Source organism: Papio anubis, chromosome 5 (genome assembly GCF_008728515.1).
Source record: "Papio anubis isolate 15944 chromosome 5, Panubis1.0, whole genome shotgun sequence".
Classification (NCBI taxonomy): domain Eukaryota; kingdom Metazoa; phylum Chordata; class Mammalia; order Primates; family Cercopithecidae; genus Papio; species Papio anubis.
In genome coordinates this window covers 130,503,436-130,521,906 of record NC_044980.1, presented here as the reverse complement: position 1 = coordinate 130,521,906, position 18,471 = coordinate 130,503,436, and the positions used below count along the sequence as shown (strand labels likewise).

The window sequence follows — 18,471 nt, the reverse complement described above, 5'->3', positions numbered from 1 at the left end:
AGAGATGGTTTTTGTGAAAAATATAATACCATAATCATACCTAAAAATTAGTAATAACTCCTAAATACCATCAATGATCTAGTCTGCGTTCAGATTTCCAGTTGTCTCCTAAATGTCACAGTTTTTTCTTGCAGTTTGCTTGCTTGAATCAGGATCCAAATAAGGTTCACACATTACAATAGATATATCTTTTAGTCTCTTTCAGTCTATAGCTTTCCCTCCAACATTTTTATATTCTTGCGATTGTTGAAAAAACCAGTTGTTTGTCCTATAGGGTTTCCTGCAGTTTTGATTTTGTTGATTGTATCCCTGTGGTGTAGTTTAAGATGTTCTTCTCTTCTGTCTTCTGAATTTCCTATAAATTGATTATTGGATCTAGAGGCTTGATCAGATTCAGGTTTGATATTTTATTTTGAAAGACTACTTCATAGGTGATGTTGGATTGTGTTTATCAGGAGGCACAAAGTGTCTGGTTATCTCTTCTTTTTGTGATTTTATAATAGCAATCATTGATTATTATTATTATTATTTGAAATAGGGTCTCTTTCGCTCAGGCTGGAGGGCAGTGGCACAATCTTGGCTCACCTGCAACCTCCGCCTCCTAGGTTTAAGTGATTGTCCTGCCTCAGCCTCCCACATAGCGTGATTATAGGAACACACCACCATGCCTGTCTGATTTTTGTATTTTTAGTAGAGATGGGATTTCACCATGTTGGCCAGGCTGGTCTTGAACTCCTGACCTCAAGTGATCCACCCACCTTGGCTTCCCAAAGTGCTAGGATTACAGGCATGAGCCACTGTTCCTGGCGTAGCAATCATTGATTTTTAATGCCTAGATATATTAATTTATTAGAGATTCGAAGGCCTTCCATTTACTGCCATGATGAAATATCAAGAATATAATTTACCCTTTCAACTTAACTAAAAAACCCAACATGATATATGAAACAATGGTTTTCAGACATTGAACAATAGGCATAATAGGACTGTGATTCTTGAAGAAAGATAAGTAATGTCTGGCATCCAGTGAAAAATTACTGGACGTGCAAAAAAATGGGATAATATAACCCACAACAGATAACATTTAATTAATAGAAACAGAATTCAGAAATGACACATATCATAAAATTAGGAGACAAGGATATTAAAAAGCTGTGATAAAAATGCTTTACATGTTCAAGAAGTAGAGGAAAACACGAGCATAACAAGGAGGGAAATGGAAGATATAAGAAAAACACCCAAGTCAAATTTCTAGAGATGAAAAATACAATGTTTGAAATGAGAAGTACATTGGATGGGATTAACAGCAGACTAGACACAGTTGAATAAAAAATTAGTACATTTGAAGGCATAACAATAGGAAGTACTCAAAGCACAGAGAAAAAAGATGAAAAAAATGAACAGGGTATCAGTGAGCTGTGGAACAATATCACATGGTCTAATATACATGTAACTCCAATTGGAGAAGGGCAGGGACACCAGAAAAGTATTTGAAGAAATAATGGCTGAGAAATTTTCAGGTGCCCAAACAGGACCTGGAGACCTCTTTTTTTTATTGTAATGAAAGACAGGATTGCTTCTCTGTCGATAAAGAGAACAGTTTCATCATGAGCAGGTGGAAAGCTATAATATAAACTAACCCTTTTAGACTACATAGTGACCTTCTGTGTTACATGTGTGTTGCTTTCCCCTTAGGACCATCTGGAAAATTTGTGATACTCGTCTTTTTATTTTACTTTTTTATCTATCCTCGAATCTCTTATTCACTCTTAAAGTGATTCCCTTCCCTCACCACCATACCACCAAGTGCCCTTGGCTAACCTAAGGAAGTCCTGTACCTGTTTCCTGAGCTGCTTGCCTGGGCTCCAGGGTCCTTTCATTCATCCATGCATCCACCTCCAGCTTTTCCTAATGAAATTTTGACTGACTTTGGTCCTGCCTGTCAGCTCATCTTAAAGGCTAATTCTTGATAATTAATTCTGGAGATTTCTGATGGGTTAATGTATAACACTAATAGGTTAACATTCACATTTAAAAGGCCATCCAGAGGTTTGCTTTAATTCCTATTTATTTAAGGCCTAGCTCAAATACAATCTTATTTATTTAACAATCGCTTCTCTAGTGGTACCGTGGGTCATATACTGTGCTAGAATGAGTAAGACCTAACTCTTGCCCTCTGGAGCCTCACATTCCTGAAAGACAGACTTACAAACAAATACAAGTTCATGTAAATACAGTAAAGGAGGTATGAACAAAGGTTCTGAGCACTCAGTGGGGGAATTGTTTGCAAGACCTAGGGCACTCAAGAAGAAAGACTTTTGTAATGGGCCTGCAGGAGAAATAGGAGTGGAACAGTCTGAGAATGTGAAGAGAATACTGGGCAAAGAAAACATCATCAAAGACACAGAGATAATGAAAAATGTCAATTGCTATTTGCTACGTCTTTCCTATGGTTCATGCACAAAGCTTTGCATACATTCTCTCAATTGACTCTCACAAATACCTTTTTAAATAACTGTCTTTATGATATGTACTTTACAGATCTGCAAACTGAGGCTTTGTGGGGGGAAATTCCAAAAGTTACCCAAGGTTGTCTAATATGGCAGAAGTAGGATTGGAACCAAGATCTGTCTGATTGCAAAACATATACTCTTAATCCTTAACTTACTAAAGAAAACTCGTGTTCAGAATATGGTAGGGTGAGGGCAAGGTAGTAGTAGGAGAGAAGGCAGGGAAGGTTTGTAGAGGCCAGACTTCTGAAGGGTTTTATATGTTATACATCCATGAAATAGCTTTTTTTAAAATCCATTTTTATCCCCTAACTCCCAAACCAGAAGGAATCTTATTTTTTTTTCTTAACCCCCAAGCACTTAATGTTTATATCTCACATCCATTTATAACTTTTTTTTCCCCATTTCCCCATTTGCAATTAGGCAACACAGTTTTAATCAAAGGAATTATTTCTTTTTTGAAAAATTGTATAAACCAGGTATGGTGATGTATGCCTGTACTTCCACCCACTCCAGAGATCGAGGTGGGAGGATCACTTGAGCCCAGGAGTTTGAGGCTGCAGTGAGCTATTATTGAGCCACTGCACTCCAGCCTGGGTGAGCAGAGTGAGACTCTATCTCTTAAAAAAGATAACAAAAGAAAAAAATAATAAAAATTATATATATTTAAATTATACAACTTGATTTGATATACATATTGTGAAATAATCACTACAATCAGGGTAATTAACCAATCCATCATAGTTACCTTTTGTGCGTGTGTGAGAATACCTTTTGTGTGAGAATACTTAGGATCAACAACAAATTTTAAGTATATAGTGTAACATTGTTACTGATAGTCACCATGCCATACATTAACTCTCCAGAATTTATTCATCTTGCATAACTGAAACTTTCTACCTTTTGACCAACATGTTCTCATATCCTCTTTCCCTCAGTCCATGGTAAATTCTATGAATTAACTATTTTAGATTCCACATATAAGTGACATCATACAGTATTTATTGTCAGGCCTCTAAGCCCAAGCTAAGCCATCATATCCCTTGTGACCTGCACATATACATCCAGATGGCCTGAAGCAACTGAAGATCCACAAAAGAAGTGAAAATAGCCTTAAATGATGACATTCCACCACTGTGATTTGTTTCTGCCCCACCCTAACTGATCAATGTACTTTGTAATCTCCCCCACCCTTAAGAAGGTTCTTTGTAATTCTCCCCACCCTTGAGAATGTACTTTAAGATCCACCCCCTGCCCGCAAAACATTGCTCCTAACTCCACTGCCTATCCCAAAACCTATAAGAACTAATGATAATCCCAGTGCCCTTTGCTGACTCTTTTTTTGGACTCAGCCCACCTGCACCCAGGTGAAATAAACAGCCTGTTGCTCACACAAAGCCTATTTGGTGGTCTCTTCACATGGACGCAAGTGAAATTTTAGTGCCGTGTCTTGGATCTGGGGACCTCCCTTGGGAGATCAATCCCCTGTCCTCCTGCTCTTTGCTCCGTGAGAAAGATCCACCTACATATCTGGTCCTCAGACCGACCAGCCCAAGGAACATCTCACCAATTTTAAATCCAGTAAGTGGCCTCTTTTTACTCTCTTCTCCAACCTCTCTCACTATCCCTCAACCTGTTTCTCTTTTCAGTCTTGGCGCCACACTTCAATCCCTCCCTTATCTTAATTTCAGTTCCTTTCCTTTTCTGGTAGAGACAAAGGAGACGCGTTTTATCCGTGGACCCAAAATTCCGGCGCTGGTCACGGACTTGGGAAGACAGTCTTCCCTTGGTGTTTAATCATGCAAGGACGCCTGCCTGATTATTCACCCACATTTCAGAGGTGTCTGACCACGCGGGGATGCCTGCCTTGGTCCTTCACCCTTAACGGCAAGTACTGCTTTTCTGGGGGGGCAAAAACCCCCAACCCCTTCTCTCTGTGTCTCTACCCCTTCCCTGCTTTTCTGGGGGGGCAAGAACCCTCCCGACCCCTTCTCTCCAGGTCTCTATCCCTTCTCCGCTTTTCTGGGGGGTGAGAACCCCCTGACCCCTTCTCTCTGTGTCTCTACCCCTTCTCCCCTTTTCTGGGGGGCAAGAACCCCCCAACCCCTTCTTTCCGTGTCTCTACCCCTTCTCTGCTTTTCTGGGGGCAAGAACCCCCCAACCCCTTCTCTCCATGTCTCTGCTCCTTCTCTGCTTTTCTGGGGGGCAAGAACCCCCGACCCCTTCTCTCTGTGTCTCTACCCCTTCTCCGCTTTTCTGGAGGGCAAGAACCCCCTAAGCTCTTCTCTCTATGTCTCTACTCTCTCTTTTCTCTGGGCTTGCCTCCTTCACTATGGGCAACCTTCCACCTTCCATTCCTCCCTCTTCTCCCTTAGCCTGTGTTCTCAAAAACTTAAAACCTCTTCAACTCACACCTGACCTAAAACCTAAATGCCTTATTTTCTTCTGCAACTCTGCTTGGCCCCAATACAAACTTGACAATGGCTCTAAATGGCCAGAAAACAGCACTTTCGGTTCCTCTATCCTACAAGACCTACATAATTTTTGTAGTAAAATGGGCAAATGGTCTGAGGTGCATTACATCCAGGCATTTTTCACACTTCGTTCCCTCCCTAGTCTCTGTTCCCAATGCGATTCCTCCCAAATCCTCCTTCTTTCCCTCCTGCCTGTCCCTTCAGTCCCAACCCCAAGCATCTCTGAGTCTTTTGAATCTTCCTTTTCTATGGACCCATCTGACCTCTCCCCTCCTCCCCAGGTTGCTCCTCGCCAGGCTGAGCTAGGTCCCAATTTTTCCTCAGCCTCTGCTCCCCTACCCTATAATCCTTTTATCACCTCCCCTCCTCACACCGGTCCAGCTTACAGTTTCATTCCGTGACTGGCCCTCCCCCACCTACCCAGCTATTTCCTCTTAAGAAGGTGGCTGGAGCTAAAGGCATAGTCAAGGTTAATGCTCCTTTTTCTTTGTCCAACATCTCCCAAATCAGTTAGTGTTTAGGCTCTTTTTCATCAAATATAAAAACCCAGCCCAGTTCATAGCCCATTTGGCAGCAACCCTGAGATGCTTTACAGCCCTAGACCCTGAAAGGTCACAAGGCTGTCTTATCCTCAATTTGCATTTTATTACCCAATCTGCTCCCGACATTAAATAAAGCTCCAAAAATTAAATTCTGGCCCTCAAACCCCACAACAGGACTTAATTAACCTCGCCTTCAAGGTGTACACTAATAGAATAGAGGCAGTCAAGTAGCAATGTATTTCTGAGTTGCAATTCCTTGCCTCCACTGTGAGACAGAACCCAGCCACATCTCCAGCACACAAGAACTCCAAATGCCTGAACTGCAGCTGCCAGGGGTTCCTCCAGAACCTCCTCCCCCAGGAGCTTGCTACAGGTGCCGGAAATTTGGCCACTGGGCCAAGGAATGCCTGCAGCCCGGGATTCCTCCTAAGCCATGTCCCATCTGTGCAGGACCCCACTAAAAATTGGACTGTTCAACTCACCTGGCAACCACTCCCAGAGCCCCTGGAACTCCGGCCCAAGGCTCTCTGACTGACACCTTCCCAGATCTTCTTGGCTTAGCAGCTGAAGACTGACGCTGCCCGATCATCTTGGAAGCCTCTTGGACCATCACAGATGCTTTGGGTAACTCTTACAGTGGAAGGTAAGTCCGTCCCCTTCTTAATCAATACAGAGGCTACCCACTCCACATTACCTTGTTTTCAAGGGCCTGTTTCCTTTGCCTCCATAACTGTTGTGGGTGTTGATGGCCAGGCTCCTAAACCCCTTAAAACTCCCCAAGTCTGGTGGCAACTTGGACAATACTCTTTTAAACACTCCTTTTTAGTTATCCCCACCTGCCGAGTTCCCTTATTAGGTCCAGGCATTTTAACTAAATTATTTGCTTCCCTGACTATTCCTGAGCTACAACCACACCTCACTGCCACCTTTTTCCCCAGTTGAAAGCCTCCTTCACATCCTCCCTTTGTGTCTCCCCACCTTAAACCACCAGTATAGGACGCCTCTACTCCCTCCTTGGCGACTGATCATGCACCCCTTACTATCCCATTAAAACCTAATCACCCTTACCCCGCTCAACGCCAATATCCCATCCCGCAGCACGCTTTAAAAGGATTAAAGCCTGTTATCACTTGCCTGTTACAGCATGGCCTTTTAAAGCCTATAAAGTCTCCTTACAATTCCCCCATCTTACCTGTCCAAAAACTGGACAAGCCTTACAGGTTAGTTCAGGATCTGCGCCTTATCAACCAAATTGTCTTGCCTATCCACCCCGTGGTGCCAAACGCATATTCTCTCCTATCCTTAGTACCTCCCTCCATAACCCATTATTCTGTTCTGGATCTCAAACATGCTTTCTTTCCTATTCCTTTGCACCCTTCATCCCGGCCTCTCTTTGCTTTCACTTGGATTGACCCTGACACCCATCAGGCTTAGCAAGTTACCTGGGCTGTACTACCACAAGGCTTCGTAGACAGCCCCCATTACTTCAGTCAAGTCCAGATTTCTTCCTCATCTGTTACCTGTCTCAGCATAATTCTTCATGAAAACACACGTGCTCTCCCTGCCGATTGTGTCCAGCTAATCTCCCAAACCTGAACCCCTTCTACAAAACAACTACTCCTTTCCTTCCTAGGTATGGTTAGGTACTTCCACCTTTGGATACCTGACTAAACCATTATGTAAACTCACAAACACAAACCTAGCTGACCCCATAGATCCTGAATCCTTTTGCCACTCCTCTTTCTGCTCCTTAAAAACAGCCCTAGAAGTTGCCCCCACACTGGCTTTCCCTAACTCATTCCAACCCTTTTCATTACACACAGCCAAAGTACAGGGCTCTGCAGTCAAAATTCTTACACAAGAGCCGGGACTACACCCTGTAGCCTTTCTGTCCAAACAACTTAACCTTACTGTTTTAGGCTAGTCCCCCACATTATTCCTGATACCACACCTGAGCCTCATGACTGTATCTCTCTAATCCACCTGGCATTCACTCAATTTCCCTGTATTTCCTTCTTTCCTGTTTCTCACCCTGATCATACTTGGTTTATTGATGGCAGTTCCACCAGGCCTAACTGCCACACACCAGCAAAGGCAGTCTATGCTATAGTATCTTCCACATCTATCATTGAGGCTACCACTCTGCCGCCCTCCACTACCTCTCAGCAAGCTGAACTCATTGCCTCGGGCCCTCACTCTTGCAAAGGGACTATGCATCAATAAAATTAAATATTTATACTGACTCTAAATATGCCTTCCATATCCTGCACCACCATGCTGTTATATGGGCAGAAAGAGGTTTTCTCACCACGCAAGGGTCCTCCATCATTAATGCCTCTTTAATAAAAACTATTCTCATAGCCGCTTTACTTCCAAAGGAAGCTGGAGTCATTCACTGGAAGGGCCATTAAAAGGCATCAGATCCCACTGCTCAAGGCAACACTTATGCTGATAAGGTAGCAAAAAAAGCAGCTAGCTTCCAGCTTCTATCCCTCATGGCAGTTTTTCTCCTTCTCATCTGGTCACTCCCATTTACTCCCCCACTGAAACTTCCACCTATCAATGTCTTCCCACACAAGGCAAATGGTTCTTAGACCAAGAAAAATATCTCCTTCCAGCCTCACAGGCCCATTCTATTCTGTCGTCATTTCATAACCTCTTCCATGTAGGTTACAAGCCGCTAGCCTGCCTCTTAGAACCTCTCATTTCCTTTCCATCGTGGAAATCTGCCCTCAAGGAAATCACTTCTCAGTTGTTCCATCTGCTATTCTACTACTCCTCAGGAATTGTTCAGGCCCCCTCCCTTCCCTACACATCAAGCTTGGGGATTTGCCCCTGCCCAGGACTGACAAATTGACTTTACTCACATGCCCTGAGTCAGGAAACTAAAATACCTCTTGGTCTGGGTAGACACTTTCACTGGATAGGTAGAGGCCTTTCCCACAGGGTCTGAGAAGGCCACTGCGGTCATTTCTTCCCTTTTGTCAGACCTAATTCCTCAGTTTGGCCTTCCCACCTCTATGCAGTCTGATAATGGACTGGCCTTTATTAGTCAAATCACCCAAGCAGTTTCTCAGGCTCTTGGTATTTAGTGACTCCTGGATGTAAATTGCCACCCTTAAGTCTCTCTTGAAGTGGATCTTCAGTGGCAAGGTACCCTCCAATACTTTCACCCTGATGAAGTCCTATTCTTTACTTTTATACTCACTCTTATTCCGGTTCCCGTTCTTATGCCACCCTCTACCTCTCCCCAGCTATCTCCACCACACTATCAATCTCACTCTCTCCTAGCCGTTTCTAATCCTTCTTTAACAAACAGTTGCTGGCTTTGCATTTCTCTTTCCTCCAAAATTGCTGAGGCCTCGACTTACTCACTGCTAAAAAAAGAGGACTCTGTATGTTTTTAAATGGAGAGTGTTGTTCTTACCTTAATCAATCTGGCCTGGTATATGACAACATAAACTCAAGGATGGAGCCCAAAAACTCACCAACCAAGCAAACAATAATGTTGAACCCCCTTGGACACTCTCTAATTGGATGTCCTGGGTACTCCCAATTCTTAGTCCTTTAATACCTATTTTTCTCCTTCTTTTATTTGAATATTGTGTCTTTCATTTAGTTTCTCAATTCATACAAAACCTCATCAAGGCCATCACCAATAATTCTGTACAACAAATGCTCCTTCTAACAACCCCACAATATCTTTTTTCAGCTTAATCTCTCCCACTCTAGGTTCGCATGTCGCCCCTGATCCTGCTTGAAGCAGCCCTGAGAAACATCACCCATTATCTCTCCATACCACCCCTAAAAATTTTTGCTGCCCTAACACTTTACCATTATTATTTTTTTTTATTAATATAAGAAGACAGGAATGTCAGGCCTCTGAGCCGAAGCTAAGCCATCATATCCCTTGTGACCTGCATGTATACATCCAGATGGCCTGAAGCAACTGAAGATCCACAAAAGAAGTGAAAATAGCCTTAAATGATGACATTCCACCATTGTGATTTGTTTCTGCCCCACCCTAACTGATCAATGTACTTTGTAATCTCCCCCACCCTTAAGAAGGTTCTTTGTAATTCTCCCCACCCTTGAGAATGTACTTTGAGATCCACCCCCTGCCCTCAAAACATTGCTCCTAACTCCACTGCCTATCCCAAAACCTATAAGAACTATTGATAATCCCAGTGCCCTTTGCTGACTCTCTTTTCCGACTCAGCCCACCTTTACCCAGGTGAAATAAACAGCCTTGTTGCTCACACAAATCCTGTTTGGTGGTCTCTTCACACAGACGCGAATGAAATTTATCTTTCTATGTTTGGCCTATTTCATAATGTTCTCCAGGTTCATTCATATTGTCACAAATGGCAGGATTTTATTCTTTTTAAAGGCTGGGTAATATTCCATTGTACATGTATACCACATATTCTTTATCCATTCATCTGTCAATGGACATGCAAGTCATGTCCATATCTTGGTCCTTGTGAATAATGCTGCAGTGAACACAGGAATGCAGGTATCTCTTCAAGATCCTGATTTCACAAAGGAATTATTTCTTTTTTTTTTTTTTTTTTTGAGACGGAGTCTCGCTCTGTCGCCCAGGCTGGAGTGCAGTGGCGCGATCCCGGCTCACTGCAAGTTCCCCCGCCTCCTGGGTTCACGCCATTCTCCTGCCTCAGCCTCCCTAGAAGCTGGGACTACAGGCACCCGCCACCTCGCCCGGCTAACTTTTTTGTATTTGTAGTAGAGACGGGGTTTCACCGTGTTCGCCAGGATGGTCTTGATCTCCTGACCTCGTGATCCGCCCGCCTCGGCCTCCCAAAGTGCTGGGATTACAGGCTTGAGCCACCGCGCCCGGCACAAAGGAATTATTTCTTATTTGTCACCTTTATCCCATACAATACTCCACTCATTTAGTGAATATGCTCTACTCACAAGGAAGGAAGGAAGGAGGGAGGGAGGGAAAGAGGGAAAGAGAGAGGTAGTGAGGGAGGGAGGGAAAGAGGGAAAGAGAGAGGTCTGTGGGTTGTAGAAAGTTTAGGCACTTGGGCTTTGCATTTCTTTTATTTATTTATTTTTGAGACAGGGTCTCACTGTTGCCCAGGCTGAGTGCAATGGTGCGATCACAGCTCACTGCATCCTTGACCTACTGGGCTCAAGTGATCCTCCCCACTCTCAGCCTCCCCCGTAGCTGGGACTACAGATGCATGTCACCACACCTAGATGTTGTGGCTCCCTTGTCTGGGATCCGTTTGGTGTTTAGCACTTAGCCATAAATCAGTCTTGTGTCCTATGGGTAGGCTAGGGCTGGAAAGTAGAGGGAGGGAGAGCAGCTGGAGAGACCTAGAGATGTTAACTGAGAATGTGCAAACCGAGAAGGAAGACAGGAACCGAGGCTATCTACATACCTTTTTCTAGAGACAGGTCGACTATGTAGACCTTTTTCTAAGCGGCCTGATTGTGGCCTGTGGCCAATTAGTTGTGTCTGCAGAAGAAATTGAGCCTTTTCTCTTCTTAAGCCTCCTTCCTTCAAATTCCTAGACCTGGAGCATACCTAAACCTCAGTTTTACCCGTTTCCCTACACAGCAGAGAATGAATCACCTGATTTAGAATCAGGGAATGTGGGTTCAGGTACTGTCAGCTACTCACTGTGTGACCTTAGGCAAGTCACGTAGTCTCTCTGAGCTTTGGCTTTTCCAACAGAGTTGGAATTATGCCTCCAGTCCTGCCACCCCGCCCCCTCTGCCCCCTCCCCCCGCACGCCTCCCCCTTCCCCTCCCATAGTTGTTGGAAGAATGAAATGAGATAATAGGGTTAAAAATGTTTTGTGAATGGTCAAGCTCTGTGCAGTTAATTGTAAGGGAGGAGGAGGAGGTTGTGGTTTCTTGAGGGGGATTTGGGTTGCATGACCCTATTGAGTAAGCCCTTCTTTCTGTGATGCCTAAAGTGCCACCAGGTGGCAGCAGGATCCTATCTTTGCTCGTCTTTAGTGGAGGATAAATCTTGGAGAAGATAGGAAAGGCCTTTGGATGCTGCTTTGCTCTATCCTGCAAAGGTTTTGTGGATTTATTTCTTTACCACTGTCTACATTTCTCACTCCACCAAATCCCTCTGGTTAATAACAAATACTTCCCCAAAGGACTCCCCCATCTCTTTTTTTTTTGAGACGAAGTCTCGCTCTGTTGCCCAGGCTGGAGTGCAGTGGCACAGTAGCGAGATCTTGGCTCACTGCAAGCTCCGCCTCCCAGGTTCACGCCGTTGTCTTGCCTCAGCCTCCCGAGTAGCTGGGACTACAGGCGCCTGCCAACACGCCCGGCTAATTTTTTGTATTTTTAGTAGAGACGGGATTTCACCATGTTAGCCAGGATGGTCTCGATCTCCTGACCTCTTGATCTGCCTGCCTCAGCCTCCCCAAGTGCTGGGATTACAGCCGTGAACCACCACACCCAGTCAGGAGCCCCATTTTTTAAACTAGAATCTCAGGAAACTTTCTCCACTTTCGAAGAGGCACAAAGAAGGGACATAATTTGTGCAATATTAAACAATTAGTTCATTTGAGAAATAAGACTTCAGTTTAGGTTTCTTCCTACGGGTGCAGTCCTTTTGAAAATGTATTTTCAAGATGTTTTGAGAGGCTTGAAGCGGCTTTGTTTCTTTCAGTGGAGGGGATTTTGAGGGCCTTCTGAGTCAGAGGGAAATAGGAAACCTGTCTGTAGCATTCATCTGAAAATCTTTTGAAGTGTTGCCTTGATTAAGAAACTGATTGGGGTACCTTATTAGGAACCACCAAGTATCTGAAAGGCATGTACGCTAGATGGAGTGCAACAGACACCTCAGGAGAGAGAATCCATGGTACATTGTTTTAAGGGTTGCATTTCAGAATATGGAGTTTTGCATCAGACTTGCCTTCCTGATTATATTCTCCTCAGAGGCAAATGTTCAAATGAGACTATTGTCAGTACATACTGGCTTATGGCAAAGGAAGGTGAGAATGAGGGAAGCCAACCTTAACTATTTGCTGTTGATAATCCACATAAGGTGGCAGAGTAACAGAAATAAAAGCATATGGACTTGAGAGTCCAACAGATGCTGGTTCAAAGCCTGCCCCAGTTACTTACTTTTACAGGTAATTTTCATAGGTTCCAGTTTTCTTATAAAATGGTAGTAATAAGACCTACCTTGTTAGCTGTGTAAACTTTGACAAGCTATTTAGCCTCTGTGTAACTCACTTATGTCTGTATAATGAGGGTAATAATCAAATGAAAAGTCCTACTTCATGACTATGCATGACATATAATAAGCACTTGGTAAACATTAACTGTTATTTTTGGTGTTATTATTATCATCACCATAGAGGATTGTTGAGAGGATTAAATGAGACAGTGTATGTAAAGGTTTTAAAGAGAGTAGACACTCAATAAAGTGGTATTTATTTATATGTAACTAATAACCACAGTGATGTAGATAGTATTCACCATAAATGAACCTGCTTATGATGTAAGTACGAGAGTATTATTTTGTCTTTTGTTTTATGTTCATTCTTACTCCATTATTTGAGGATATTCTTGGCTTTTTAAAATAGGATCTATCTTTTTTTTTGTAATCTAAAGACAATAATAATGATTAACATTTATTGACCCCTTTTTATATGCCAGACCATGTGCTTTATGTATATTGTCTTAGGAAAATTTAGTAACTTGTTTAAGTCCATACATCTACCAAATGATAGAACTGGGAGTTGAACCCAGACAGTGTGATTCTAGAGTCTGTTTTCTTTTTTTTTTTTTTTTTTTTTGAGACGGAGTCTCGCTCTGCCGCCCAGGCTGGAGTGCAGTGGCCGGATCTCAGCTCACTGCAAGCTCCGCCTCCCGGGTTCACGCCATTCTCCTGCCTCAGCCTCCCGAGTAGCTGGGACTACAGGTGCCCGCCACCGCGCCCGGCTAGTTTTTTGTATATTTTAGTAGAGACGGGGTTTCACCGTGTTAGCCAGGATGGTCTCGATCTCCTGACCTCGTGATCCGCCCGTCTCGGCCTCCCAAAGTGCTGGGATTACAGGCTTGAGCCACCGCGCCCGGCCAAGTCTGTTTTCTTTTATACTATCCTGCCTACTTAACAAAACATTTGGACTAAGAGGATCCCATATTTTAGCAATAGAATTGTATCTTGCAGCTGAAAGATATTTAAGAATTAATCATAAAATTTGTAATACATATGAGGTGTAATAAAAATGTTCATTACCAATGATCTGGCAGATCCACTTTTGGATATCTAACCTCAGGAAATAATCCAAAATACAGTCACAGTTTTATGGATAAAGGTGTTCATCACAGTGTTATTTATATTATAATTTGGAAAAGTTTTAAGGTACTCTAAACATCTGACCAAGGAATGGTTAGTAAAAGATGGTATATCTACTTGATGAATTATTATGGAGGTCTTAATAATTGTAAGTGGTAATACTGTTTACAACTTTGTAAGAAAACAGATACTGTATGTATGTGAAGTCATGAGAAGATAAGTAATAGATGTTTTATTTTTCTTTCTTGTATGTTAATCTTTTATTTCCTTATTCCAGCAAGATGAATAGATCAAAGGGATTCTCAGTCCTTTTATACATTAGGAGTTGGGGAATTTGGGTAATTTTTGTTTTTTTGAGACGGAGTCTCGCTCTGTTGCCCAGGCTGGAGTGCAGTGGCGCGATCTCAGCTCATTGCAAGCTCCACCTCCTGGGTTCACGCCATTCTCCTGCCTCAGCCTCCCGAGTAGCTGGGACTACAGGCACCCGCCACCGCGCCCGGCTAAGTTTTTGTATTTTTAGTAGAGACGGGGTTTCACCGTGGTCTCGATCTCCTGACCTCATGATCCGCCCGCCTCGGCCTCCCAGAGTTCTGGGATTACAGATGTGAGCCACCGCACCGGGCCCGAATTTGGGTAATTTTTAAAGGTTGAATCTTCTGTCACCAATAAGAAGTCTCAGGGAATCTTTTCTTTACTCAGCAAGTAGATTTGGCCTGTTAGTGTACACTTAGGGAGAGTCAAAAGATACAAAGTCCTGAATCTTCTAGTGAGATGCTCACAGTTTTGTTAGCAACAAGTTTGTAGCCAGGAAGCAGAGTGGTATATGTAGAATTAGAGAAGGGCTGGGCAACAGGAATAGACTTTGTATACATGCACTGAGGGGACCCAAGGACTGGAGGGACAGTGTGGCAGAGCTGAAACACAGAGGGGTTAAGTGGCATGCTTAGAGCAGCACAGTGAGACCATAGGAAGAGTTGGGATGAGAGTCCTTGGACTCCTGGCTTCCAGAGACATTGATAGTCCCCATCTCTCCAACGCCAGAGGCAGTTTTGTTGTAGTTCTAAATGTATGAGTAAGTGGGTGCTCCTCGTGGCCTCTCAGAAGGATGCGTAAGCATATGAACTGTTTCCCACTAGTTGTTCTATAGAAGAATTGAGGAACCTTCACATAATACCGTAGATCAAGTTTCCACTCAGTTATTGACTTAGAAACCATATCTCAGACTCATTCCACGAAGCTAGAAGCCCAGCATTTTCATTAGGCTCAAAAATCAGATTTAACATCTGCTAGTGAAAGCTCCTGGCTGAAGCTCTTCCGGGAACAACTCGGAAATCCTGGTTTCATACGTCTCTCAATTCCTTTTAATCAGGGACAGGGTATTTTTTGAAGCCATATGGGTGAGGAGGGGCTTTATCTGAAAATGTCCATGAAATGTTCCAAGGTTATGGCAGGCGTGATTAGCTTATATATGTCTTTCTAAGAGTCCGTGAGGTGAATGCTGAAGTTCCTCATCAGTTTGGGAAGGCTGAAAGCCTGTTTATTCTGTGTAATAAGATGATTGCATGCCATTTGGATACCCATTCCTCTGGAAGATCCTCACCTGAAGAGACTGGCTTAATGGTATGGTAGATAGCAGACAGAACTGTTGCTCAAGGCCAGTCAGGGATGCTGGATTTGAGCTATAGGTTTGCAAATTTACCAATCTGTCTAGTCTTTCTCAGTGATCATATACCTACCTCCTGGATTTCTTGGAGAAGCTGGGGAATTAGATTCTGATGAAAAGGCATAGTCCTACTCTGCCTCTTTCTAAATACCTAACCATGTTGTAATTGTCTGGATTACTGACATTGCCCCCTCAGGAAGTGCATTCATCAAGAGCAGGGATCCAATCTTAACTGTTCTCTTTATCCGCAGTGTCAGGCAGATAACTTGGCGGGTACTCAGTAAATGATAGTTGAACAATGAGTGAAAGAGGATGGAATTTGAAGCTGGACAGATCAGAATTCACCACTGTGTGACTTCAGGCAACTTGCTTAATTAACAGTTTTAAAATTTGTAGATTGGAATAGCATTACTTATTTACAAGAGTGTTTTTAGGATTAAGTTAATGAATGGAGGGACCTGTTAAGTGATGTTCCTTTGGATTCTGATACAGTAACAGTAACGAAGGTTGGAACATAGAATCACAGAATTACAAAGCAACTAAGAGAAAACTAGCCTCATTTCTGCCTGGCTAAGTCCTAATCGTTTGGATATCAGTTTAAAAATTATTTCTTCCAAGAAGTTTTTCTTATCTACTTCCTGTCCCCATTGTCCCCTGAGTAGGTTAATTCCTCCTAAGTACCTTCATAATGTTATAGTTTCTCTGTTACAGCACTTGTCACAGTTCTTTTTTTTTTTCTGAAATGGAGTTTCACTTGCCACCCAGGCTGGAGTGCAATGGCGCGATCTCAGCTCACCACAATCTTTGCCTCCTGGGTTCAAGTGATTCTCCTGCCTCAGCCTCCCGAGTAGCTGGGATTACAGGTGGCCACTGCCACACCTGGCTATTTTTTTTTTTTTTTTTTGTATTTTTAGTAAAGATGGGGTTTCACTATGTTGACCAGGCTGGTCTTGAACTCCTGACCTCAGGTAATCCGCCTGCCTCAGCCTCCCAAAGCGCTGGGATTACAGGCGTGAGCCACCACGCCCGGCCTTATCACAGTACTTTTAAAGTATTATCTCTGTTAGACTGTAAACTCCATGAGGGCAGGGATTATGTCAGTCTTGCTCACTATTGTATTTAAGCACATAGTAGACATTTATTAAATATTTATTGATTGAATGAAGCAGGGGCTTAGGAAGGATAGGTAATTTGCCCACAGCACAAGCTAGATTCCACGTCTCTTGACTCCTTGCAGCACAACTGCCTCATGGACAGGCATTTTGGATTCTCAGGTTTTTAAAAAAAGTTTTTGTTTTTTTCTCCTTCATTAAGAAAAATTATATAAGCATTGTATGTTCTTAGTAGAATATTTAGGAAATACAGTTAAGCAAAGAGACAAAAAGAAAGAGGGAAGGACTTTAGAAGGCACGGTGCAGATTTTTTTTTTTTTTTTTTTTGAGATGGTGTTTGCTCTCGTTGCCCAGGCTGGAGTGCAATGGCGTGATCTCAGCTCACTGCAACCTCAGCCTCCCGAATTCAAGCAATTCTCCTGCCTCAGCCTCCCAAGTAGCTGAGATTACAGGTGCCCACCAGCATGCCTGACTAATTTTTTTGTATTTTTAGTAGAGACGGGATTTTGCCATGTTGGCCAGGCTGGTCTCAAACTCCTGACCTCAGGTGACCCGCCTGCCTCGGCCTCCCAAAGTGCTGGGATTACAGACATGAGCCACAGAGCCTGGCCACGATGAAAAGATATTAAGAAAATCTTAAAGCTAGTGAACAAAAGCCACATTATCTTAGAAGGAATGAAAAAAAAAAAGAGTTGTTTCCCAACTGAAATTATGGAAGACAATAGAATAACACCTTTAAAATAATGGAATAAATAACTGTCAATCTGTAATTCTATATCTGGTGAAAATATTCTTTAAAGGTAAAAGTTAAAAAACACACATTCATTTTTAGACAAAGAAGTTGCTTGTTTACCCCTACTAGGCAATGAGATAAGAATAATAAATAAAAGGTTGTATGTATAGGAAAGGAATATAACATTGTCATTATTCACAAACAAGGCTGAGCACAGCGGCTCACACCTGTAATCCCAGCACTTTGGGAGTCCGAGGTGGGCAGATCACTTGAGCCCAGGAATTTGAGACCAGCCTGGGCAACATGGTGAAACCCCATTTCTGCAAAAATTCAAAAATTAGCTGGGCATGGTGGTACACATTTGTAGTCCCAGCTACTCTGGAGGCTGAGGTGGGAGGATCACCAGAGTCCTGGAAGGTTGAGGCTTTAGTGAACTGTGATTGCACCACTGCACTGCAGCCTGGGTGACAAAGTGAGACCCTGTCTCAAAAAAAAAAAAAACAAAAAACAAAAAACGACAAACAACCCAACATGATTATGTCCACAGAAAATTCAAAAGAAGCTACAGGTGAATCATTAGAATTAGTAGATTAATTTAGCAAGAGCTCAGAATACAAGTCAGCATAAAAATTGCTGGTATTTTAATATACCAGCAACAAATAATTAGAAAATCAATAGTACTGATTCAGTTTTAACTTAAAAAAAAAAAAAAAAAAAAAAGGCAGCAAGCTGGAACAAGTAGGAAAGAAATAAAGACATAAAGACACATTACCCAAAAGTCTTATCACATCACCTGGGGATAAACACTGTTAATGCTCTGGGATACTTTCTTTCAGACATTTTCCTGAGTGTTATGTACATGTGCATGTGTGTGCACACACACATAAATTAAAATATTTGTCTTTGTTGTTGAGAAATGTCATAGAAAATAGGAAGGGTTTATAACTAGAATTATTAGGAAACCAGGCTATCTAGTGACAGTGTCCAGAAGAAAGGGACACTGCTGCTGTGGAAAAGCAGAAAGCATCTTTGGAGACTCCAGGATGTAGAAAATGGCCTCCAAATCAATAACTCAATAGCTTTTACTTTTAGGCTGTATGTTCCCTTAATAGAGAAGGATTTGGCTCACTGACAAGGA

At 42.8% G+C, this 18,471-nt stretch overlaps 1 protein-coding gene across 13 annotated transcripts in view; it reads left to right on the top strand.

The window, feature by feature from the left end:
• The window catches only part of KLHL3 (kelch like family member 3), a 272,614-nt gene that overhangs the window by 63,312 nt on the left and 190,831 nt on the right, over positions 1 to 18,471 (top strand). The window contains exons 4-5 of one of the 13 annotated variants that reach the window (XR_004183997.1): positions 5,977 to 6,169; positions 9,259 to 9,457. The exons of 10 other annotated variants lie outside the window; for them this stretch is intronic. The gene's annotated coding sequence lies outside the window, so the exon portion shown is untranslated. Of the gene's footprint in view, positions 1 to 5,976; positions 6,170 to 9,258; positions 9,458 to 18,471 lie in introns of those variants that run through there. 2 more of the 13 variants (XR_004183999.1, XR_004183998.1) reach the window with 2 other exon arrangements.